The sequence below is a fragment of the Macrobrachium nipponense genome, chromosome 3 (assembly GCF_015104395.2).
Source record: "Macrobrachium nipponense isolate FS-2020 chromosome 3, ASM1510439v2, whole genome shotgun sequence".
NCBI classification, from domain to species: domain Eukaryota; kingdom Metazoa; phylum Arthropoda; class Malacostraca; order Decapoda; family Palaemonidae; genus Macrobrachium; species Macrobrachium nipponense.
The window spans coordinates 49,344,424-49,370,529 of NC_087202.1; the positions used below are offsets into that span (position 1 = coordinate 49,344,424).

The following is a 26,106-nucleotide window of genomic DNA, read 5'->3' on the forward strand; positions in this document are numbered from 1 at the left end:
AAAATTTCCATAATAGATCATACTATGTAAATAAAAGTGATCACAAAATAGATTTGAAGATTCTTTAGCTGAATCTGATTTTATTTTGAATGCTTCTCAAATTAGAGAAAATCCTTTGAGCGTGGCACATATCTAATTCTTGCGAGTGCTGGGGAAAATACTAAATTACTACTATACGAAAAAGGTTTATAGTCCTATAGCAAAGGAAACCACTAAAAGTCTACTCTTGTAAGATTTTATTTCAACAAGCCAATATATGTTATAAACTGAAAAGATATTTCATTACCCTTGAATATTGTCTAAGTCTCACTGGAAGACAAGACTGGAAATGCTTAACAGAACTTGAAATTTTAAAGTGTGTTGTCCTTGCTATACAATGAACATTCCTGGAATATATGGTGGTGCAAAATGAAATTCTAAATAAAATTTATATGGTGGTGCAAAATAAAATTCTAAATAAAATGAGCTACAATTAGAGTATTTATAATATAAGTATAGATGCAAAAACAACACATCCAATATGAAAAATACCATTTTATGAATGAATTCATCAAGCATGAACTGGAATATTACATTACTTAAGAGAAACTTAAAAGTTAAACTGGCCATTAAAACTTTAACGTTGTATCTGTGAGGAATAGCTGCCTTCATTTTGGGGAAAAAATCTAGGCTTGAAACATGGAGAGCAAGTCAGTACAGAATTTTTGACATTATTGTGAGTAAGCAAGTCAAGGAAACTGCTTAAAACAATTAATGAAAATAAAAAAATTACGCGGAACATTGAGAGAGGGCTTTGAGAAATTTCTAAGGAGGGATTTTGATTTGAATGCCGAGGAGCTTCTCTACAAATACTGAAAAATATCAGGCAATTGTATGGTACTTTAATGATAGCATACAACCTTTTCTCTCACCTTGTCCACCACACAATAAAGAAAAAAAATGGACTTGTTTTTGGCACTAAAAACTTATGGTACTAAAAATTTTGCAAGCTACTTTTTGAATCAAACTGTGCTTTTGGTAAATGTTTGAACTGTGGAATGCCAATAAATAAATATTTAATACCTGCAAAATATTACATAACACAAAGGCATTTGTACCCTATAAATACCAAAGTTATATCCAAATTTAAATCTGGGTAAGGCCATTTCTTACAAAATTGTACTAAGATCCAAATCAACATTTGTTTCCTCTCAAAACTGGTTGACTACAAACTTTATTGAAATCCACTAATTTTCTGCAATTTATGAAAATTAGCAGGTTACATACCCTGTACAATCTTCACCCTTAAACTGCACACACGCAAAAAACACCACTTATAGTTAATGGGGATAAAAGCAAAAGTGTTACAGGAATTCTTGCATCAAAATCCCAACCCTGAATCCTTATTTTCTACAGGTCACCACTGTAAAACTGAACCCCCTCAATAAACAGTAACAGTAAAGCATCAAAATAATATACAAAAGGTTTCAATGTGAGTTCTGAATTACTGTGGAAGTTAAGATGAAATAATATACAAAAGGTTTCAATGTGAGTTCTGAATTACAGTGGAAGTTAAGATGAAACAAGTGACAAAATTATCATCAGCATTGAAGAACATTTCCTTAACCCTTCTAGATTATGATATCATGTAATGTCATGCAAATTTCACCCCTTGAGATTAAAATGATGTCTGTGGGAAAAAAAAATTGACCACGTTTTGATAAATGGAATGTATAGAGGGATGGTTTAACTCTATTCCCTATTCAAGAAGTGATTGTTTAAAGATTTATTATTGAACAAGACAACAGAAAAAACTAATTTTCCTCATTATCTTTGTGCATTTTATATGCAATAACTGATATGAATAAGCAATGGTATACATGATTGGTAAGTAAATTTTATCATAATTTTCCATGGTAAGAATTCATACCTATTTCAGTTTTCAAAAATTTTGAAAAATGACATGTTAAATGAATTTGTATTTTTTTTTATACCTTACAAACTTGTGGTCTTAACATTACGATAAAAACAAAAATTGTTTATGCAAGGAATTGGTGGCATCTGGCATCTCCCCTAACTTTAATGTAAGGCTAAAAGGAAATTATATTCCCAAACACAATAATGCAGAATGTATGAGTGATATACCACAGCAAAGTTCTTGATCCCCCAAAATCCCAAAAGGATAAGAAAATGTGCTAGTTAAAAAGGCTAAAGACTACAAACCCAAACACCCTAATAGCAAAAGAAGAATATATAAGCTATAAAACAGAAATAACAAAGAAAGACAAATATGACCTGTATATAGATATGAATGTATAATTTAAAGTCCTAGTTACATACAACCATTCTTGGGATCTCCCTTTAAACTACTTTTTCCAACTAAACTCACTATAAGAACGCACGACCTAAGTTAAATCTCTTTTGGCACTAATGGAAATGACATTCATTGTAATGAAGATGGTAAATCTTAAGTTTATTTTGGCATATACATATAACTGAATATGAGTCTTGAAAATAAGCATCCTAAACCTAGGAATGATCTTATACATTTGCAATTTTCAGTGTCACTGACAAAAATGGAAAACTCCATAAAAGCCTTTCATACAGGCTGAAATAAAGATTTTTTAATTATCTCATTTTTAATTTGTAATCACTATCCATCAAACTGAATCTATCCTTGAATGAGTAATAAAAATCAGTGCTACATTTAAATAATAGGCAATATACTTTTAAAATACTTACTGTATTCTGAATTAGTATACAGTAAATATATACCACAAGAAGTCCTCGGGTCATGTTGTTCAAAGTTTACATCGCTTTTCCAATACAGTAGAACCACAGACCTCAACCGTATTAGAAGTCTACATAATTGGGTTTCAACACCAAATTTTGAGTAAACTTTGCATTAGACTGAATAAAATTCCAGAATTCGACCAGCGTGGCCATTGATGCTTGTAAACGAAACTGTTTCAGTCAACTTCACTAGTTGGTGTTGTTGGTGGTGCTTTGTTACCAGATCTCTTTGATGCTATGCAGCATATGAAATTATGTTAATATGCTACATCTATCAAAATTATGCTTGTGGGATGATAAAATTTTGCTAATTTTATGCTGACTTAGATTTCACTTCTCATTTGGTGCTAAACTATACATAAAAAAGTGCTAAATCTATTAAAATTATGCTAATCTTATGCTAACTTAGATCTCACTTCCCAATATACATATATGAAAATACTGTATGCTAAATCTATCAAAATTATGCTAGTGGGATGATAAAATTATACTAATATCATACTTAGTTCTCTCTTCCCATTTGATGCTAAACTCTATATGAAATTATACTAAATCTATCAAAATTATGCTGATATTATGCTGAGATCTCACTTCCATTTGATGCAAAACTCTATATGAAATTATGCTAAATCTATCAAATTTATGCTAGTGGGATGACAAAGTTATGATAATTTTATGCTAATAGATCTCATTTCTCATTTGATGCTAAACTCTATAAAAAAAATTATGCTAAATTTATCAAAATTATGCTAGCGGGATGACAAAATTGTGCTGTTATGCTAAATTAATATTTTATTTTCAGTGAACATAAATATATAAGATATAAATACAATTGGCCATAAAATATAAACGATGATAATCCTATTTACAGGAAATATCATTATGGACCTTAGCATGTCCTTAGAAGGATTAAACCAGCCCGAGAAGAGTCTACTTGAGACTCAGAGGTCTGGAAAAACTAACCCCTATTAATAATAATAATAGAAGGATTAAATTTGGTGCAATCACCTGTTTTCTTGATAACTTCACTGCATATTAGTTCATTTGTTAAAGAAACATTTTACTTTTTTTTTTCTTACATGGAGAAATGTGTTCACAATCTGCATATGGTAATGGTTAGCAAGGCTCGAGCTAACTTTGAAAGAATAGGATATTTATTACTAAGATAAACTTTAGCCCAAAATGACTCTGTGTCGATGTTTTCATAAAGAAAACTTTCAATGTCATCACTTGTAATTAATTAGTGTACGCAATTCACTATCCAAGTCCTGTTGTTCATTCTCCAAGGTTATTTTTGCAATTTTGTTTTGCACTTGCATCATGAAACACAGACATTTGTAATTCTTGGGCAGTATGTATGAGGGACACATCAAACCTCTATTTAGATTTTCTAATGAGACAGATTGATAAACCTAATTTATTAAATATTACGTACTTTATTTTATCAAAATAAGTCAGGTATGTTTGTTATTTTTAATGATTCTACGTATATTTATGCCAAAATTCACAAAATTATCCTAAATGGGTCGTTAAGCCAAATATATTACGCTACGAAACGAAATTTACCTCAAATATGCTAGAAGCATCAAATGATGCTTATGTGTCTGGTAACATTGGTGGTGGCGTGCTACACTTTGTTTAAAACTTTATCACTCCGCTGCTACTGTTTTGGTATGCGCACATTTTTTGTTTTTGTGGGATTTCCTTGGCGTAAGCAAGCATCCACCCTCGATATTTTTTAGACAGTCCTAGTCTAAAAACTATGCACCCACACACGTATGCATTTCATAGTAAATGCAATGTTTGTGTGAGGTTTGGCAGAGAAAAATGTATGTCATACAAATCGACAATTAATAGTAAAGTGTGAAAAATATACAAAGACTTTTGAACACAGTTCTGAGGTTTGGTAGTGAGCTCATAAAAATCCACAATTAATAGTGAAGGATGAAAAATTTACAAAGGCTTTCAGCATCAACGAGGTTAACGTAAACACTGAACGGTGTTCGAAAATCTTTGTATATTTTACATAGTAATATTCTACTTTATTATATAATTATGGATTTTTATGACAGATTGTTCTTCATGAGATTGTGAATTTCTTCACAAGTGAAAGCAATGTTTAGTACGTGTGTGGTTTGGTAACGAAAGCAAAGCAATCTTTATGCTTTGTTGAGCTTCCTGGTAGAGAAGACGCATCCCTGTTTTACAAGGATATTATATGAAGAAAGTTTTAGTATCTTCACATTTATTGAAAGATATTTTAAAGTGATTTTGTATATAAAGTCTCTTTATGTACACAGGTTTGTTTACATCTGCTCATGCCACACGCTGCCGACGTTATGTAGGCAAATTTTTGTAAGTTATGATCAACATAATTCAGCTTAATGTTCATATTTTATTAATTTACTGGGTATACTGTAATAGTTAGGCTTGTTTTTCAATGTTTTAATGTTAGAAAATTTTCTGCCAACCCATTACTCTGCATTCTGTTTAGTAGTAGCTAGCCTATAGCACCTGTTCAACCATTGGTAATACGGCCGCAATGGACATAGGCTAGTTTTTTTTATACAGTATGCTAATTTAAAAATAAAAATATACGTCTATGATATTTATTTAACTCTGAACTTGTTTAATTGTAATTTACGTGTACTGTTTTGCATAATAAGGCAAGATTAGGGTAATAATGGGTGGTCAGGAACGGATTAATCCATTTTCAGTTATTTCTTATGGAAAATATTGATTCAGATCTCATGAAATCAAATTTCGACGCCTCTTTTTGAACGGATTATCGTTGAGGTCCAGGGCTCTAATGTACTATGTTAATAAAAAAAAATCTGTTCCAGGTTACAGAAGATGTTATGGGGTAATGTCAGTCTTATGCTGTGGTGGAACAGTATAAGTACATATACGGTTAGCTACAATATAAAATAAAAATTTGGCGGTTTTTGGATGCACACATCAGAATACAAGTAAAATACTGTACAGTACACCCATAGGATTAAAGGTCAGGCTTTCATCACTTCTCATTTTTACTGATTTTTCTTGCAAAATTCTGGGTTACAGTGTGACGTTGGAATGGACACCTGGCATAACCCGAGGACTACTATAAACATACCTACCATTGTAATCAAATGAATTACAACAGACTAGGCAAGACCAAAAGATGATGTAATCAGCCCAAATACAATTCTATCTGTGCCTAAGTAACATTGTTAGTGTTTATGATACAACAGTTTGGCAAGTTTAAAGCACATTACTATCATAATCAAAAGTATTCTGCCATTATCACTCCACTATTGGGACAGTATGCTCTCAGAGGAAAATACCAGACTTGGAGTTGTCTTAAACAGTAGGTGATACAACTCATATTCTATATTTTAAATGGAATTTCATGGGGAGGTTTTCGTACATGTAGTACATGTATACAAACCTCCTTATGAACTTATACATCAACTAAAATTTATAAATATGTACCGAGATACTCTCTTACTGCTATTCTTTAAAATATGATTTTCAAAAATTCACAATACTCCATGATAATAACAGTATTAAATATTAATTACAGTATGAAATGAATAAATATATCAGAAACTGCTAATTTTGCATAAATTATAAAATCTTGCAAAATTAATCTTCAGACCTTCATCATAACATCAGCTTTTACCTTTGGGGTTAGATGCTGAACTAATAATTAAAATTTTTACCATACTTGGTTACGATTCAAACATTCTAGTCTAGGCTAGATGGTAGCCTACTGACAGACATGCAACATAAACCGAAAAACAGCTTGAATGTGGTTCTCTGGTTTATAAAGAAGTTAAGGACAAACCATATAATAATCAGATGAGAATACACAAGTTTTTACAATTGCAAACTCAAAATATCTAACTTGTGAATGTTTCTAAATACACTTTTGTATTATTACAGTGAATAAATAAAAGTACAAACAAAATTTCAATAAAAAAATGGTAAAAGAAAACTTTGTATTATTGATTTCATCTGAAAATGTGTAATTTCAAGTTCTGACCAGCTATTGGGTGGAAACTGTAGGAGTATGTTACAACTTGTGTTTGAGTTTCTTCAAGCCTTTGCACTAAACTTTAGAGTTGACAAAGAATAATTTCCACTGCCACTACACTTGATGAAAGAAGTAAACATTTCAGCATTCAATAGATTTAACATTAAACAGCTTACGAACCACCTTAATATTTTCTGGTGAGAGTAACCACTCTTGCAATCATTGTTTAAGTCACTATTACTACTGGAATTCAGTGATGAAGACTTGCTCTTGTTGCTCTTAAGCATGCATGCTACCCTAAAGATAAAATACTGCCCTTGATATTACAGGAATGAGAACTGAACCTTTCACTTGAGGAATCTTTATAAAATGAATTAAGAAAAATATTTTGGTAGATATTCTAGTGTACATTACACTTACACAGTTCTCATTAGCCCAAACATTTTAAATATTCCGTTACTAAAAGACAGGCAAAAGCAAATAATAATTCCTGCTATGATAGCAATGTCTCATTTGCTAAAACATCTTTATCTACAGTTACAGTGAAAATTGTTACTGATAAACACAAGTCACCTCTTTTCTAAATGGTTGTATACAATGATGCTTTATTGTGTATAACATTAATACATGTACTATTACGTTTTATTATTATTATTAGTTGTATATAACCAAACCATTAACATTCCTGACTCTCACAGGGCTGACCTGTAGGATTTAATTCTTTTAAAAATTTAATGACTAGATAAACTGAAAATGCTTAACATTCACACACAATTTCTCTAAAAGATTTGTTTCTAATAGTACTTGACATATGTTGTTGACAGTTGGACAGTCACTAAAAGATGTTTAAAATGATGTTCTGCATTCTTTACATCCTGGGACAGGGATTCCTAATATGGATTATTAATCAAATACCCATGAGTCAGTTGAGTGTAACCAATTCAAAGACAGGTTAACACTATTCCAACATGATGTACTTTTTTTAAATGAAAAATTCCACATCTAACAGCTGATGTAATCTGTTTTAATTTATAATTGTTTGATTCATTACTCCACAATTCCTGTCACTTGCTAAACATGATGAGTTTCAGACATATTGTAATAACAAACTGCTGGCAGGAACAGGTAAATTTGATTTAATCAAAGCAGTTATAGCTTTGCATCCCTTGTCAGCATCCTCATTTTCTTTTTATGCCTACATGAGCAAGGACCCAACAATTTCCAACATTTATGCTAACTTCATACAATTAGTGCAATAAACACTGAACTTGCTGAACAACTGGGTTTGAAAACAATTCTGAATGGCTACTAAAAAACCTCTGGTGAATAATTTTTGTGGTGGCATGTTTTACATAACTATAACTGTGGATCATAATCAGTCAATTTTGCTGTTAAAAAATATGCATTAATTGGTGAAAACTAGTTTGTTCTATTATAAGATATTGCAGCAAACCCTACAAAAAAGTAAGAATTGTTATGTCTTTATAGATTGTGTAATATATGCCTTTATGTTTTATGTTCTACTGCATGTTCTTCATGATGTAAAGGCATACATGAAAACCTTTTAGATAGATAATGCAAGTGTGTATTCACCACCTTACTTATGAATTGCGCTACAAAAACATGGGCACTGAAAAAGAAAATGGAGTCAACACTTTGAAAAGGTATAACTGTAGAATACTAGCTGCAAAAGCAGAGTGCAACAGGAAGACTGTTACAAATGAGAAAACAGGAGAGATGTGGTGTCCAGCAGCTGTTAAACAGACCATGACTTCAAACACTGAAATACTCTGGACATATGATGGGAAGAGATAGCATACAGTTAGCCACAAAAGATTAAGAAGTAGCAGGATGAAGACCTGTAGGAATGCCCAGGAAATCAAAAAAGGACATAAATGAAGACCTAGACCAGATGGGAATTCAGGCAGAAAGTCCATCAAACAGAAGAGTGGAGAGAACACATTTGAAGTCTAACTCCCACAAATGGAAAGGCTGACATAAAAAATACTTTTGAGGATAATAAATTTAATACCTCATTTTCTATTTCATAGTCCAGAATTCTATGAAGGCACAGAGTACTGAGGATGATTATGACTACATACTTGATGTAGAATTCTGGTACATTTTTGTTCATATTATTTTTCCTCCTTACCACATCTAAACACTAAACAACTTTGATCGATTTCAAATAAATCACTGAAAGGACTGACAAAAAAATTCCTGGTTGATATACTACTTAGAAATGGCTTCCTCAGAGATTTTCACCTGTCCAATAGTTTAATCATTATAAAACTTAAGTTCAAGTATCAATTTTTACTCCTATTCATAACTTCAACAGTTTCATGGATACAGCTTCAAAATTTCCAATGCATTCAACCCATTGCCCAAAAACAAAAAATACTGTAAACCAGTCAATTAATTCAATATACATAACATCAGTAAGAATATCAACCATACCAAAAACTCCTGTGTCTGGAGTTGACACAACTGCTACAGCAATTAGAATACAAAGTAAGTTTCTCTGGTTATTGCTGAATAAACCAAATCAGTGAGTTACTATTCCTATCTCTCTTGGGACTGCACACAAGCAGCTGTGGAAAGTCATCTAACTTTATGAAAATGAAGTAATATATAAAAATTGTTAAATCTAATATTTAACATGAAGTATTCCAATTGAAGTTTATCTTTATCAGTTTACTACGACTTATATAGTTTTATTCTGTAACCCATCTGCATTAGGTTAAAAGTTTTCTTATCTAAAGTTAATAGAGCATGTGTGTGTCACTGTAATACTTCATTGGCAGCTTCAGAATCATGCCCACTGTGTGTAAACTTTAAATTCATGATGCATAAAAATTATGCTCACTCTTTGAGTATAACAGAGAATCTGTTGCTGAATGACAAGAGACTTTACTGTTCAACAAAAATTTAGCTCTATACATTCACCTAACAAAACAACCAAGTCAAATTCCTAGACTCTCATTGGGGGCACTTCAAGGATTTATTCGTAAAACATATGGAATACAGCATATGAAAAGTAAAAGAAATGCAGTTAGAGGTTTAAGGATGCTGCAAATTCGAATACTTAAAATTAAGCCACTTACAGTATCTTAGCTACTATATGGATGTAGTATGCACAAAAACAAAAATATACACTCAATAAACAAACTGAATAAGCAATTTCTGAGCACAATTCAAGAGAATCAAAAATAAAATTGTAAAATTCAGTGAAGGTTCGTAGAGGAGATACAGTAAAATAGTCAACTTCAGTAGTCAACAAAAGATGCACTCCCTCGTAGAGAACGCCCTCCCTGTATTACAACTAATCTTAAGACTGGTATCTTAACTCATGATTTCCAACTCAAATGATGAAGGAAGGCTAAGTGATAAGTATGCAAGAAGGAAGGCTAAGTGATAAGTATGCAATGTGCAAAGAAAAGATTCAAGCCAATTCAAAGATTGAATGTACAGCATAAAATGACATTTTCTAAGACAATTTGTATTTTTCATAGCTACAAACCTGAGGTTTTAACAATAGGATAATTTTTAGCGCCTAGCTGGATCCGGTTAATAAACAGATGAAAGCAAGGAATCTTGTGATATCTGGCAACACATGCGTAGATTGGGTGAAGAATGGTCAAAGACCATTCACCTACACCAACGCATCAGTCTTTCCCAACTCAGGATGTCTTAACACACAGAGGGGCGGCTAGAGGCAGCCAGTATAATGTTAAGACCTCAGGTTTGTAGCTATGAAAAATACAAATTGTCTTAGAAAATTTGTCATTTGTTCATACGCGAACAAACCTTTGGTCTTAACAATAGGATAGACTCATACTTGGAGGGAGGTACAAGACATTCTAATCTGGCTGGGGGCCTACCCACCAGTCCAGCTTCGAGAAGAAATGACTTCTGGAGAGGGACTGAAGCCCGTTGAGAAGCTAGGTAAATTGATATCTAACCACTCAGACCCTGAGTGACATACAATGATATATGGGAGAACCATTGTATAGGGAACCAAAGAGAAACTTTGACAGTCCAATAGCAAACCAAGACACCAGGGTGTGTACAACTCTCAACTCCTCCTTGCCAAGGAGTGGAGCATATGCTACTGAATAGAGGGTTTGATATTTGAATATTAAGCGACCACACTATCAGTATGACTACCTTACTCACCTGTGTCAGACCAGTCCAGCGAATGACGTGTCTATTCCTTAACCCACCTGAAGGAAGAAGGAAAGGTACAAGAGAAAGAAAGAGACCAGCCAACTCACTCATTCTCTCATCCACACAATCATCTTAGGTAAGATACAAAAGTGCCCTGTTAAGGGCAACTAAGAGTTACACAACCTGTTGGGCAGCCACCACAGGACCCAGGGAAAACGTGTCCGCAGATCTGTGGGCAACATCCTTAAGATGGAAAGAGGTGAACATGGACTGGCGTAAACAAGTACCAGCGCTCAGCACTCTATGTACAGCCAAGTTTCTTTTTGAAAGCCAGAGAGGGACCAATACCCCTAACGTCATGCACTCTAGCCTGCACAGACGTGGTGGTGGAATCATCAAGAGCCAAGTATGCCTGTCTGATGGCTTCCTGTATCCAAAAAGAAATAGTATTCTTAGACACCTCTTTCTTCATAGCAAAGCAGGGCCCGGACAGGGCACAACAAAAGCTCTTGAGCATCACCACCCACAAAGTCATTCAGTGAAGGAATGGAAAATGAAGTGAACCTGTCATCATGCACAGAGGGATTTTGGGTCTTGGCCACAAATTCTGGGACAAATTCGAAGGGCACCAACCCCCAACCCCTGGTGTGCTTCACATCATAGCTCAGACCATGGAGCTCTCCTACCCTCTTGGAAGATCCCAAGGCCAGAAGGAAAACTGTCTTAAGCGTCAAGTTCCAGTCAGATGAGCGACGCAAGGGCTCATATGGACTCTTATTGAGGCTCTTGAGAACCAAGGAAACATCCCACGTCGGAGGATTGAGCTCTCTAGGAGAACTTGACTGCTCAAACCCCTTAACTAGCAAGGAAAGTTCCCAGGAAGAGGAGATGTCTATATCTCTAAGGCAAAACACCAAACTCAGGGCCGCCCTGTAGCCTCTAATGGCACAAACAGACAAACGTTTATCCGCTATGGGGAAGGTTAAAAAGTCTGCTATTCGCTGAATAGAGGTTACGAGTGGAGAAAAACCCCGTTTACAAAACCAATCACAGTAGATCGCCATTTCCCTCGGTAAACCGCGGAGGTTGACTTTCTGAGACTGCTGGACACATGCCCTGCTGTTCTGTGAGAAAAGCCTCTCGCTCAGAGGAGATACTTGATAGCCTCCAACCGTGAAGAGACAGGGATTCTACTGACTGGTGGAACCTTTCTGCATGGGGCTGACACAGGAGATGTCACCAAGGGGAAATCTCCCTCGGAACCTCTGACAACAACGACAGCAGATCTGGGAACCATTCCGCCTGAGGCCACAGAGGGGCTACCAGAGTCATCCTGAGACCATGTGAACTCATTAGCCTCTTCAGAACCTGACAGATCACACAAAACAGAAGGAAGGCATACACCTCCATGTTGTCCTAGGGATGTTGGAATGCATCCTCTGCTAATGCTAAAGGATCTGGGACCACTGAACAGAATATCTCCAGCTTCCTGTTGAAGCGAGTTGCAAAAAGGTCCAGCATGGGTCTCCCCCAATCCTGGAAAAGCTTTGTCTGCTACCACTTGATGAAGGGACCACTCTGTGCCTAGGATCTGATCCTGACGACTGAGTTTGTCTGTGACCACATTCCATTTGCCTGGGATATACCAGGCTAAGAGCTCTACCAAATTGCTGACTGCCTACTGGTGAGCCTGGTGAAGTTGACGAGAAACCAGGCCTCCCTGCTTGTTCACATAGGCTACCAACGTGGTGTTGTCCGACATGAGAATGACAGAATGACCTTCTACCTTCTCCCGAAACTCCTTCAGACCCAGGAAGGCTGCCTTCAACTCCAAGACGTTGATATGTTGTTGCTTGTCCTCCAAACTCCAAATGCCTGAAGCGATGAGGCCACCTAAATGAGGCACCAACCTGCGATTGAGGCATCTGAGAACAGGAGGAAGTTCAGTGAAAGAGAACGCAGAGGGACATCCTTCGAAAGATTTTGGTTGTCCAACCACCAACGAAGGTCTTCTCTCACTTCCAGAGACAGAGGAACCTTTAACAGGGGTGAATCTCCTGCCAGAGACTAGAATTCTCCCAGTCTCCATTGCAGAGACTGAGGATGAAGATGCCTATGAGGGACCAGCTTCTCCAGGGAAGATAACACTCCCAGAAGAACCTGCCACTGATGAGCTGACTGATGTGGTTCCTACAGGAAGTCACGCGCCACCACCTGCAACTTCTCCAATCTCTGATCCGATGGGAAAACTTTTGCCAGTCATATCGATGACCATACCCAGGTAGAGAATCCTTTGACTGGGCACGAGGTTCGACTTTTCCTGGTTGACTACGATGCCCAGTTCCAGACAAAACAGAAGTAGATGATCCCTGTCCTGCACCAGCTTTTCCCTGGAAACTGCCAAGACCAACCAATCGTCGAGGTACCTCAGCAAACAGATCCCCTGAGCATGGGCCCAACTTGACACGAGAGAGAAGACTCTTGTGAACACTTGAGGGGCTATTGTCAGCCCGAAGCATAGGACTTTGAACTAGAAAACCTTGTCCCCAAGAGAGAAGCGAAGGAACTCCCTGGACGTCGGATGAACAGGGATTTGGAGGTATGCGTCCCTTAAGTCTATTGGCAGCATGAAATCGCCTTCCCTCACGGCTGCCAACACCGAACGCAGGGTCTCCATCTTGAACCGTGTCTTCCTGATGAAGTGATTCAAGGTGGATAAATCGATCACAGGTCTCCATTCTCCCGACATCTTGGGCCCCAAGAAGATGTGACTGTTAAACCCTGGAGATGGATGCATCACTTCCTCTATCGCATCCTTGTCCAGCATCTTCTGCACTTCCTCCCGAAGAGCCAAGAACTTCAGAGAATCTGGAGGATATGCCTTCCTGAGCTGCAGTTTGTCCGACAGAGGAGGAGAGAAGTCGAATGGCAGCAGGAACTCCACCCAAAGGACATCTACCACCCATTCTCCACCCCATAACTCTGCCACTTGGCCCAATGGGCTGCCAGGCAGCCCCCCACCCGTGGCACAGGAGAGGGAGAGGCACCTAACCTACCGACGGCCCCCTTTACCTCTGCCCCTTGGGCCTCTTCTTGGCTTAAAGAAACAAGAGCGAAAGGGATGTTGATCCTCTGAGTCAAACAAGAAGGCCCTGCCGAACTCGAATTCCTTGACGGCCTACCTGGCGACGAGCTTCTTGACTGCTGCTGGAAAGGGGGAGGAGGAGGAGCCAGATGTCTCCGAGGATGAAACTCCAACTTAGACACAGCCTGGTGCACCAGTCTGTCTTTGGTGTCAGCCCGATGCCGGTCTATCGCATTTTTGAACTCAGTTCGAGAAAACAAATATTGGGATTTCAACAGATCTCCGTTCCTCAATGCCAGCAAGAACTCAGTGTCAACTGATCTCTCCATCCTAGACAAAGCTGCGTCTCTTCTAATCAGAAGAGGGTTCAACCATAAATCAACACTGAGGTGAACCATATACGAAAACGCCTTGCCTTCAGACTGCAACAGACTGGCAAGCAAGGATGCACTCACCATACCTTCTGGGGACCTGTCAGAAGCTATCTTGGCAATGACTACAGACCAGAAGTCCAGCCAAAAACCGTCTGCAACATGGAGATTCCAATGCTGAGGCATCTTGCAGAGACAAGGACGGAGCCACCAACCTCACCTGCTCCAAAGCCAATCCTGGCTTCAGGCGAATGACTTCTGGATTATGATGGCGCGACATCAAAAATGCAGAGTTCGTAGCATAGTACTTCCTATGCCTCGTGAGAGGTGGGGTTAGTAGCTTGGAAGAGCCCCTAGAGCGAAGTGAACCGTCCCGGTCCGAAACAGAGGCGCTGAAGAGATGATTTGGGATCCTGCGTAGCTCCCATGTCATGGTAATTGCTTCATAGCAAGGAATTACGAGTTAAAGGAAAGGAAAACGCATCTTCGAGAAGTTCTGCAGCACGCATGCTTTCGCGCAGGTGTTGGAGGTGCCTGTTCTCATGATTGTTCTAGAATCGGCAAGAGTGTTGTGGAACTTGACAGGCGGCGACGCTGATACAATATTCCGTCGAGATTCTTCTAAATCATTCCAGTAATCTCGGGAGTCTGTGATGTTCGCCATAGGCCCCGCCCCCAGAATGCCGTATAAATACGACGGATGAAGTAGGAGAAGGCAGATCATCAGTTAGTCACAGAGTAAGAGATCATCAATAAGAGCCACAGATCAGATTATCAGTGAGAGATCAGCAGCAGAGATCATCAGAGTGAGATAAGAGAAGAAGGACGAAGGATCAGAGAGAACAAGGCACTCGAGAGAGTTTGGTCGAATTCTGGTCAAGTCGTCGTCAGGAGTGGACGACAGAGTTATTTCGACGTAGAGCAAGACTTCAGAGAAGAAACGTTCTGCAAGAGATTTAGAGAAGTTCCTGCCCTTCGAGCATCAAGAGTAGACATTATTTTCTGCAATACGGAGGCAAGAAGGAGTCTGCAATTAGAGTTCTCCTTTTGTGAAGCCATCGCTTCGAGTTGCAAAACTGGTCGGCAAGTACTTTCATTACCTCACTGTTCCCCCAGTTCATGCAGTGTAAGATTTTACCTTTTTTATGTAAATAGGAGACACCATTCTGCATTTATCTTTGTTAGTAAGCTTGTAAATAAACCTTTGTTGTGTTAGTGTTTCTTTCTATATACGTATCCCCAGTTTCAACTGTTGGTGTTGAATTCCTTTTGTTTATAATAATATCGAACCTGAAGCGGACCTCTCTCTCGGTTCGTAACATTGTGGCGACCTTGCTTAGAATATATCTAGCACTTTAACAGTTTGAAACAGGGAGAATATAGAAAAAACCAGAATAAGTGAGATGGTGAAAGAGTTTATTGAGTCAGGTAAGCTTCTGGGTCTAGAGGGAATGATCTCCGTGAGTATGTTGAAAGGAAAGAAAGAGAAAAGTATGAGAGAGATGAAAGAGCGGCTGAGAGAGAAGTAATGAAAATGCAGCTAGAGAGAGAAATGTTGGTAATGCAACAGGAAGAAAGAGAGAAAGAATGTATGCACGAGTTGGAAATTGCTCGGTTAAGAGAAAGTACTCGTAACAGTTGGACAGGCGAAAACGGAGCTGATAGGTTAGGTATGAGTGCAGTGCTGAAATTAGTACCAAAGTTTGATGAGGAAGATGTAACGAAATATTTCATGTGTTTTAGAAATTTGAGAAAGGATGAAAATATTACGTATGTAGAATACGGTAAGAAGTTAGAAAGGCTGTTTTTTGATTGGTTAACTTCTGCTAAAGTTGAGGATTTTGATAGTTTGAAGAACTTACTGTTGTTAGAAAACTTCAACGATAACGTATCCCCTGAGATTAAGCTTTATATAGAAGATAGGCAAGAAGTATCTTTTGCAGGAGCAACTAGGTTAGCTGACGAATATAGTCTTAACTCATAATTTGAGTGTAGTAAGAAACGAAATGATCCTTCGTCTGGTAGAGTACAAAGCAGTAAAGGTTTCAGTTCTAGTAATAGCAATGCGAGTAAAAGTGACTATTCCTGTTATACATGCGGAAAACCTTCAGAATTAACTTGTTTCCGATGTAATAGGAAAGGGCATTTAGCGAGAAATTGTGCAGTAGAAAGGAAGGACGGTAAAAAACCAGTGTCTCTAGTTAACCTTTCATCAAGTAGGAATGATGTGATAAAAGAAACTAGGAAATTTTTTGGTGAATTTCTGTCAGAAGGCGTAGTTTCCTCTCTTGGAGGAGTATTTTCAAGGGAAGTGGTCTTGCTTCGAGACACAGGAGCTGCTGTCTCACTGATTAGGAGAGAGAGTGTGCCGAATAGGGCAGAAATCAATATGGAAGAGAAAGTCATGTTAGGTGGATTTCCTAACACTTGTGTTCTTTGTCCTTTGTTGAAGTTGAATTTAGAAAGTCAAGTAGTGTCAGGAGAAGTGAAACTGGCAGTTGTTGACAGTTTGCCTGTTGATGGCGTTGACATTTTTGTCAGTAATGACTTAGCTTTATCTAAGAATGTGAATCCTGTTGAGGGATATTCCAGTGCCTGAAATGGTAGTAACTAGGTCGGGTTTAGATACAGACATAGACTACGGTCATAATTTGTTCGTGGATTCGAACGAGAGTGAGTTCGTGGATTTGAACGAGTGTGAGTTCGTGGATTCGAACGTGAGTAAGTTCGAGGATTCGAACGTGAGTAAGTTCGTGGATTCGAACGAGAGTAAGTTCGTGGATTCGAACGTAAGTTCGTGGATTCGAACGAGTGTGATAGAGGTGGCGAGGTTGATCTTGGCATGAGTGTGGCTGAGAAGCCTAACTCTATCGTTGACAGTGATAGACAAACGGAAGGTGTAACTGTCGAGAGTAACGTAGTAAATGTACCGGTATCTAGTACTAGTTACGGTGATGAATTAGGCATGGATGCGCTAGTCAAGTGTCAGAGAGAGGATGAGACACTAACCCGAATTTTTGAATGTGAGCTGGATGATGTTCTCGATGTGTGTAAGGAAACTTTTTGTTAAAAGGACGAAGTTTTGTGTCATTATGTTCGTCCTAAGTCAGGTAGTAAAGGGGAAATCACCGAACAATTAGTGGTTCCTAGGAAGCTTCGTGAATTAGTTTTGAAGTTAGCACATGATGAGCAAGGACATTTAGGAGTAAATAAAACTTTCAGGTCTATTAGTAGGGCGTACTTTTGGCCTAAAATGAGAAATGACGTGAAAAGGTATGTTTTAAGCTGTCATGAATATCAAATTGCCGGGAAACCGATTCAAGTAATTCCCAAAGTTCCGTTGTGTAATATTCCTTCAGTAGGCGAACCTTTTGAAAATGTAGGTATCGATATGGTCGGACCTTTGCCTAGAAGTAAGGGTAGAGAAGATTGCACAACTAATCTAGAGTATTATAAAAACAATTTAAGAGATATTTGGCAACTAGCGGGGGAGAACGGAAGCGCGAGAGGAAGTCAAAGGGAAACTAAAGGGAAACATGATCTTAGAGCAAAAGAGAGAAGTTTGTGTGTAAGAGATAAAGTTTTAGTACTAGTCCAGAAAGAAGGTCCCTCTTTATCTTACAAGTTCGAAGGTCCTTTTTCAGTGTTAGAGGAGAGGGGACATATACATTATGGAATTGATATGGGTAAGAGTAGAGAAAAGTCAATGAATATAAACTTGCTTCAGAATTATAAAGAAGGCCCCGCACCTTGGCCTTGGCAAGTGTTCTATGTGACAGTGTTACTGAGAGAAATTAGTTTTTGAGAAAACGGAAAAAGTAAGAGGAAAGGATAATGTGATAGCTAATAGTCTCTTAGAGTTTTCAGAATGAGCAGCCTAATGAGCGCTTTCTATTTTAGCACGAGTGGTTGAGTGAATGGAGAAGTATCAAAGCTTTATGCAGAATTGTTCTCCTGCTGTTTAATTTTTGTTTCTATTTAGAAAAAAATAAAATCAGTTGATTTAATTTTTTTCTCTTTTTGGGGGGACGTGTCATGGTAATTGCTTCATAGCAAGGAATTGCGAATTAAAGGAAAGGAAAACGCATCTTCGAAAAGTTCTGCAGCACACATGCTTTCGCGCAGGTGTTGGAGGTACCTGTTCTCATGATTGTTCTAGAATCAGCAGGAGTGTTGTGGAACTTGACAGGCGCCGACGTGACATGAGGAACGCCGCGATTTCTGATGCAATATTCCGTCGAGATTCTTCTAAATCATTCCCGTAATCTCGGGAGTCTGTGATGTTCGCCATAGGCCCCGCCCCCAGAATGCCGTATAAATACGACGGATGAAGTAGGAGAAGGCAGATCATCAATTAGTCACAGAGTAAGAGATCATCAGTAAGAGCCACAGATCAGATTATCAGTGAGAGATCAGCAGCAGAGATCATCAGAGTGAGATAAGAGAAGAAGGACGAAGGATCAGAGAGAACAAGGCACTCGAGAGAGTTTGGTCGAATTCTGGTCAAGTCGTCGTCAGGAGTGGACGACAGAGTTATTTCGACGTAGAGCAAGACTTCAGAGAAGAAACGTTCTGCAAGAGGTTTAGAGAAGTTCCTACCCTTCGAGTATCAAGAGTAGACATTATTTTCTGCAATACGGAGGCAAGAAGGCATCTACAATTAGAGTTCTCCTTTTGTGAAGCCATCGCTTCGAGTTGCAAAACTGGTCGGCAAGTACTTTCATTACCTCACTGTTCCCCCAGTTCATGCAGTGTAAGATTTTGCCTTTTTATGTAAATATGAGACACCATTCTGCATTTATCTTTGTTAGTAAGCTTGTAAATAAGTCTTTGTTGTGTTAGTGTTTCTTTCTATATTCGTATTCCCAGTTCCAATTGTTGGAGTTGAATTCTTTTTGTTTATAATAATATCGAACCTGAAGCGGACCTCTCTCGGTTCGTAACATCCCACCAAGGCTTCCCAGCAAGAAGGCGTGTAAGACGACCAAGCCTGAGTCCTACTTTCCGAATTGTTTAACCCACGAATGAGATCACCAACTTCCGAAAAGGAAGACAAAAACTCTTGCGTGTCTCCCTCCTCCTGCTCTGGCAACAGAGACCGATGACGAGAAGGATGTGTATGCTCCTCTAAGGCACCTTCCATTAACGGAAGGATCAGCAGCCAAACAGCCCGAAACACCAACTAACCTGTCTGGGCTGGGTCCACGCATCGGCTCCTGAGATGAACCCACTTTAACACTAGGAACATCACTATGTACTCCTCCAACAGATGACTCATTAACATGTCTGTGAATGGTCAAGGGCATGGCAGACTTACGAACATGAGTTGGAGAGGAATCCCGAACACTCGGGATCAAAGGAGAATTCTCCAGAATCGAACTCTTGGAAGCACCAGTGAGAGGGCCAGGCAAACACTCCTGCTGCACCAACTCTGCGCTCACTACCTTCGACCTCTTGACAGGTGCCTTGAGATCCTTACAGAGACGAATAGGCCTTGGAGAAGAAGGAGCACTTGCAGGGGAGGTTGCAACACGCTCATAATGTGGATGGACGGGGAGGTTGCAACACGCTCGCAATGTGCACAAACGGGGGAGGTTGCAACACGCCCACAATTCGATGCAGAAGACGAAGCAGCTGCTGCAGATTGCACAAGGGAAGATACACTAACACTCTCCGAAAGAAAGAGACAAGTCCTTAGCATTCCAACGCTTGATACGCAGACGTGGCGTAGAGGGGGAAGAGGGAGAGGAAAACAGCACTGGTTTCTTATGCGATCTCTTCACAGGAGGCGGGGACGAAGCAACGCGTTTCCTTCCAATCCTCCCAACCGACAAGGCAGCCAACTTATCATCCAAAACAGAGTCCAACCTACTGAGCACTGCCTGGCATATAACCTCAGACTGATCTGCAAGAGAAGGCTCCGATGACATGGAAGGGAGATGTAGCGAACTGGCGGCACAGATGACTGAGAGAGGAAGCACAGAGGAGATGACTGCGAGTGACGTCACAAGTGGTGATGACGTCATGGCTTCTTCTCATTGTTAAGGAGAATCAGACACCACTGGCGGAGGAATACACAATGACGGATCCTGTGACGTCATCAACGGGGCTGATGCCACAGCTTCCCTCTGACTCGAAGAAGCAGCAACAGTCACTGGCGGAGCAATACAAGATCGCTGACCTCGGCTACTCACAAAGACGAGACCGTAGGGAGGGGGGATGGTCTATCCAGCCTGGGGAGGGGGGTAGCGAGCCTCCATAAAGTGCGCTAGCAACTCCTCCAAGGACGGGGTACCCCGTAGCCTGAGCGTCTTCCAAATTGCCGCCATCTTAGATGCCTCTGACTCTGGAATAAATGAGAATGATGAAAAAGCCTCACGACAATGAAGGGGTGACATTACAAAAATCAGCCTGGTGGCCTCCCAATATTTCTAGCGACAAATCAATGGAAGAAAAGGAAGGAGACACAGGAACAACACTATTATAGGGGGTGAATACTGCAGGAAACAAAGCATTGGGAATAGGCGAAAAACCTTCCCAAGAAGGAAGAGTTGAAACCCTCCGATGCTCTCTCTTGCTATAAAACGACTTCCACTGCTCTTTAGGCCATGCCTGGCATTCTATGCAAGGATTCGTTATAGTACAAAAATTAGAACAGCACCTGCTACATGTGATGTGGGGTTCTGTCGCCGCCAAAACCAAAAAACGAGAACACGGAAAACCTGGAATTCCAGGGCACACACGTTGACGAGGCCGAGAAGGAGCAGAAGAAGCCATAATATCAGCAAACACACACACACACTAAACACAAGTGAAACGGGCAATGAACTGGGTAAAGGGCAAGAGAGGTTAACCACTAAACTTGCCCAGGAGGTTAACCCTTAAACGCCGAAGGGGTATTTTAAAAATCGTCTCCCGTATGCCGGCGGCGTTCGCGAGTGAGCACCAAAGCAGAAAAAATGTTTTTTTCAAAAAATCACAGCACGCTTAGTTTATAAGATTTAGAGTTAATTTTTTGCTCCCTTTTTTGTTATTGCCTGAAGTTTAGTATGCAACCATCAGAAATTAAAAAAATACCATTATCATATATAAATATTGCAATATATGACAGCGCGAAAAAAAATTTCATATATAATTGTATACAAATCGCACTGTGAGCAAAACGGTTAAAGCTATTGAGTTACCTTTTTTTCGTTGTATTGTACACTAAATTGCGATCATTTTGGTATATAACACATTGTAAAATGATCAAGGCAAAACAGAGAAAATATGATCACAAAATGATGCATGGATTCGTAACATGCGGACGTAAAAAAAAAGCTGTTTTCATAAATTCACCATAAATCGAAATATTGTGCTAGAGACTACTTGTCTGTTGCAAAATGAAGGGAATTGATTGAATATTACTAGAATATAAGCGTAGCGTTTTAGCTTACAATTGCGTTTTTCGACCATTTCAGTAGTCAAAGTTGACCGAAGGTTGAAATTTTGGCACTTATTGTTATTTATATGAAAATATTTCAAAACTGATAAAAGCTACAACCATGAGTTGTTTTAGGTTGTATTGTACATGAAATTGCGCACATTTTCATATATAATACTCTATGTAACGGCTAATATAAAATGGTGCAAAACTTATGTCAGTGACAAAATAATTTTTGAGATGTGTCGCTGATGCTTTTTAGTGCGAGAAGAAAGAAATTCGTGCTTGCGTGCCTGGGTAACGATTGTAAACAAAACAACCCCTTGATCCATGAGCTCCCAGCATCCCCCAAGGCATGTGATTCAAAAGTTTTTGCCTAGTAGGCCTATAACTATTTTTCCGCAAATTTTTAAAAAAACATTTTTTCGTTGTCGTACCATACGTCCAATCGGCACCCGACAGACAATTTTCGTCAACGTTTAATACGTCCAATTGGCGTTAAAGGGTTAAGAAAAGACTGACGTGTTGGCGTAGGTGAAAGGTCTTTGACCATTCTCACCCGATCTACGCATGCGTTGCCAGATACCACAAGATTCCTTGCTTTCATCTGTTTTTTAACTGGATCCAGCTAGGCGCTAGAAATTAATCCTATTGTTAAGACCGAAGGTTTGTTTGCGTATGAACAACTAGTAAGCCAAGCTCGATGCAAATTATCAATTTGTGGCAAATCTTTACACTGTACATTTCATAAGTGAACATGGCCTACAGTGCTATAAAGGTGGGTACACACGTGAGAGCCGAACCTTGTATGTGTAACTGAGTTACGCATATACGGTTACAAGGTGTCAAAATGTTGAGGACGAACCGTAACCACGTTAAGCACGTAACTTCATTTCAATCCACTGCGATCATCAGTCTGTCTCTGTCCGGGTTGTTTACCGACGATGGCCACCATGCAAGTAGCAGCTGCCGTGTATATTTATATACATTATTTAACGAAGATGAAGCGAAATAAAAGAAGATGGTGGCAATCAGGGTTATATACTAGAAGGGTAGAATACAGTGGTCGGGAATTACTCGCTGACATGAGATTCCAAGAAGTTTCTGGCCACAATAAAGTCTGTTCTTCGTAATAACTAATAAATTGAAGGACCTCTTCGTCACTTCAATCAGCCATGGTAGACATATACGTATGTACTGACTGACCAAACCAAGGGACTCTACTATGGACGGCCTTGTTCATAGTCGGTGTTAACAAGTTCAGCAACCTCTGTTGTTACACGTGTAATACAGGTCCCGTCCACACATGGCGTAACGTTCAAAGAGACCTCCCTTTGATTCGGGGCCCAAAAACCGACAATTGCCGGGACGGAGGGCGAACGGAGCTTCGAACCTCGCGGGTTCGGGGTTCGGGTTCGAGGAACCGTCCACACTTGCGTTTTTGTTACAAGAATCGGTTACAATACAAGGTTCGGTTCGCACGTGTGTACCCACCTTTAAACCAGACTGTGTTCTTTTGTAAGTATGGTAAAATTCTATGCCCTATAAAAATTTGTCCCATACAGAATGAAATTCTGAACACAAATATTTTCCTGAAAGTTTTCATTTCTAACATATTAGTAAACTTCTTCAATACATATCAATGCTTCAATAATAAACCTATTAGTAAACTGACAATACATACTGAAAGTGAGGAAAAAACTACCAAGTGCTAATAACACCACCATAACTTGCTCCTGTAACAAGTGCTTCTTCAATCTCAAGTGCTGAATAGAAGAAAAAAATAACCCTGACATGATGCCAGGCCTGATAATGGTTTCTAAAGTGGAACCTTTTAATAAACTCTGGAAAACAAACAGCATTCAATGAAGAGTGAACATTATGATGACTTGAGACTAACAAGTTAGCTACCAGTCATTATAATAACTTGTAGTACAGTATGAGTATAGTATATACTATTACAATTTAAACAAAAAATAACAACAGGTTTCATTAACTACAATAATAATAATGCACACTGCTACTACACTGATGTGCTAATTTCTAAGAGTACTACTACTAATAAAGCCATTCATGGCAGGACTCAAAAAGTTTCCCTTCAAGATTTTGAAAGAATAAAGATTCAGATTGGACCTACTTTAAAGATGAGTGACGATTTTAAAGACTGAAAGATAGATAAATCCATTTAGTAAAAAGACCGTCGCACAGCCATGTAACCTTACAATTATAGTATTTTGATTTTATTTTATTTTGATGGTCCAAAAAAGCAAAGCATCTAAAATGTATTATATATATAGAGTATTTGAAAAAATCCAAAGAATATCCATGAAAAGCTATTTCGCTTTATCATTATGGAAATATGTTATGGCAAATCCATAACACATTGCAGTCATACACATGCTTTGGCAGGAAAGATTTGAAAATTATTAACAATCTTTAACTTGAATATTCCTCTTCTTCTTTCATTGTGTTATGAGTAAACCTTCATTGTGCGCCTACATTTATTGACCGATTGATAACAAAATTTAGGTCTTAAGGACCAAGTGCCGGAACCCATCAGGATTATTCAGCGCCCACACCTAAATTTATGAAAGGATACTGGCTTTGGCAAAAGTACTTCACAGTAACTGACATTCAGACTTGGACCAATGTACATATACATATTACATATACGCAATAGAATGTTCAGCAATGTTGAATAATTCTCTTTAAAATAACATATAATTGAATTGTTCCCAGTATGCATTTCTTCATGTTCTAGATGCTCTGCTGTGACATAACCTACTAAAGAATATTCAACTACTACTGCTAACATTCACCTAACTACTCTAACAGCACACAATGTAACTTCAGTGTAGAAAATTTTATTTATATAAACCTCTTTATTTCTATACTTCTTGAAGTGTATTAAAAATATACTATATACAAACTATTTCTGAAGAGGGACCAAGTTATATCACTCCACATGCACTAAGCTGGCATCATCTGTCATTCAAAACATCTTTCTGATGCATTAGAACTTGGTCAAAGGCCTCACGGAGAAGTCTGAGGCTCTTGTGAACGCTAGCAGCTTCTTTCTTATAGTCTCCTAACATACTAGTGAGTTCATTTATCTGGAAGGAAACAGTATTAGTTCATAACAAATCCAATATAACAGAGAGATAGCTTACTAATAAGCACTTGTATAAGTTAATTTCTCTGCATAACAGTAATACCTCATAAAAGTATACACTTTAAAGTCTGATATAAAATATGCAGCAATCATGATAGAATATTCTCTCCACACTTGAAGAAATCCTGCAATACTATTCTACATGAAAATGAAACAATAAAAAGTTACAAAAATAAACCTATTCCACACTTCTAAGATACTGGTATCTGTTAAATGTGATCCTTGAACACTACTCCCAATGGTAGCTTGTCAAGAGATAATGGAATTTACTATTCTCAGACTCCCTCAAACCTTATTTGGATAACAATGAAAAACACCAACAATTTCCATGCAAGTGACCTTCAACATCATTTATAAGTCTAGTCATTCAATTCAAAAAGATATCATCACTAGACACTAGTTGGCCATAATGTAGTTATCCGCTGAACAGTACCATAGGTCACTTGACCTTTGATGAAATAAACATAATACGTATATGGTCTTGAACATACTTCTTAATGTTTAATCAATGACTCAACTGGCTCTCTGTCATCATTTGAATTGATATTCTCTTGCAACAGATGGCTCTGCTTTGTACCATTAGAGTCCAATCACGTGGATCTTCATTGTCTACTGGAAATACGTCTCCATGAAGAAGTCTTTCTGTCTTCTTTCCACCATGCCCTCTCCACCATGCCATGGTATGCTAGCTACCTACATATGTACTACATGTTCTACTAATTGTACTTTTTGCAATCTTATTAAATTTCAGATATGTGGCCAGAAAAGTTATATCTCTCAATTTACAGTCAAGATCCAGCCTTCAATAAAATGCTACTGTCCTGCTATACTTCTGAATTGATACAGAACTAATTATTTACAACTCCATTTTTGTCACAGGTAGTACATAGTCCTAAAACAAAGCTGAGTGATCAAGATAACTTTGGTGTCAATTCATTTCACGACATTCACAGCACACTACAATGAGTGGTGTCATAGGATACATTAACAGATTAAATTTTCAACATCAATAACCACCACTGTACTAGTCTTTATAGTGCCGGCAGCCAAAAATTCTCCACCCACTCAATTCAGTCATACCGTTAAACACTGACCCTT

General features: G+C 38.4%; 1 long non-coding RNA gene across 2 annotated transcripts in view; it reads right to left on the reverse strand.

Moving 5' to 3' along the window:
• Window positions 1-219: 219 nt before the first annotated feature.
• The window catches only part of LOC135221756 (uncharacterized), a 79,989-nt gene continuing 54,102 nt past the window's right edge, over window positions 220-26,106 (reverse strand). For both annotated transcript variants that reach the window (XR_010316083.1, XR_010316084.1), the window contains exon 3: window positions 220-24,949. This is a non-coding gene — a long non-coding RNA (uncharacterized LOC135221756). The remainder of the gene's footprint in view (window positions 24,950-26,106) is intronic.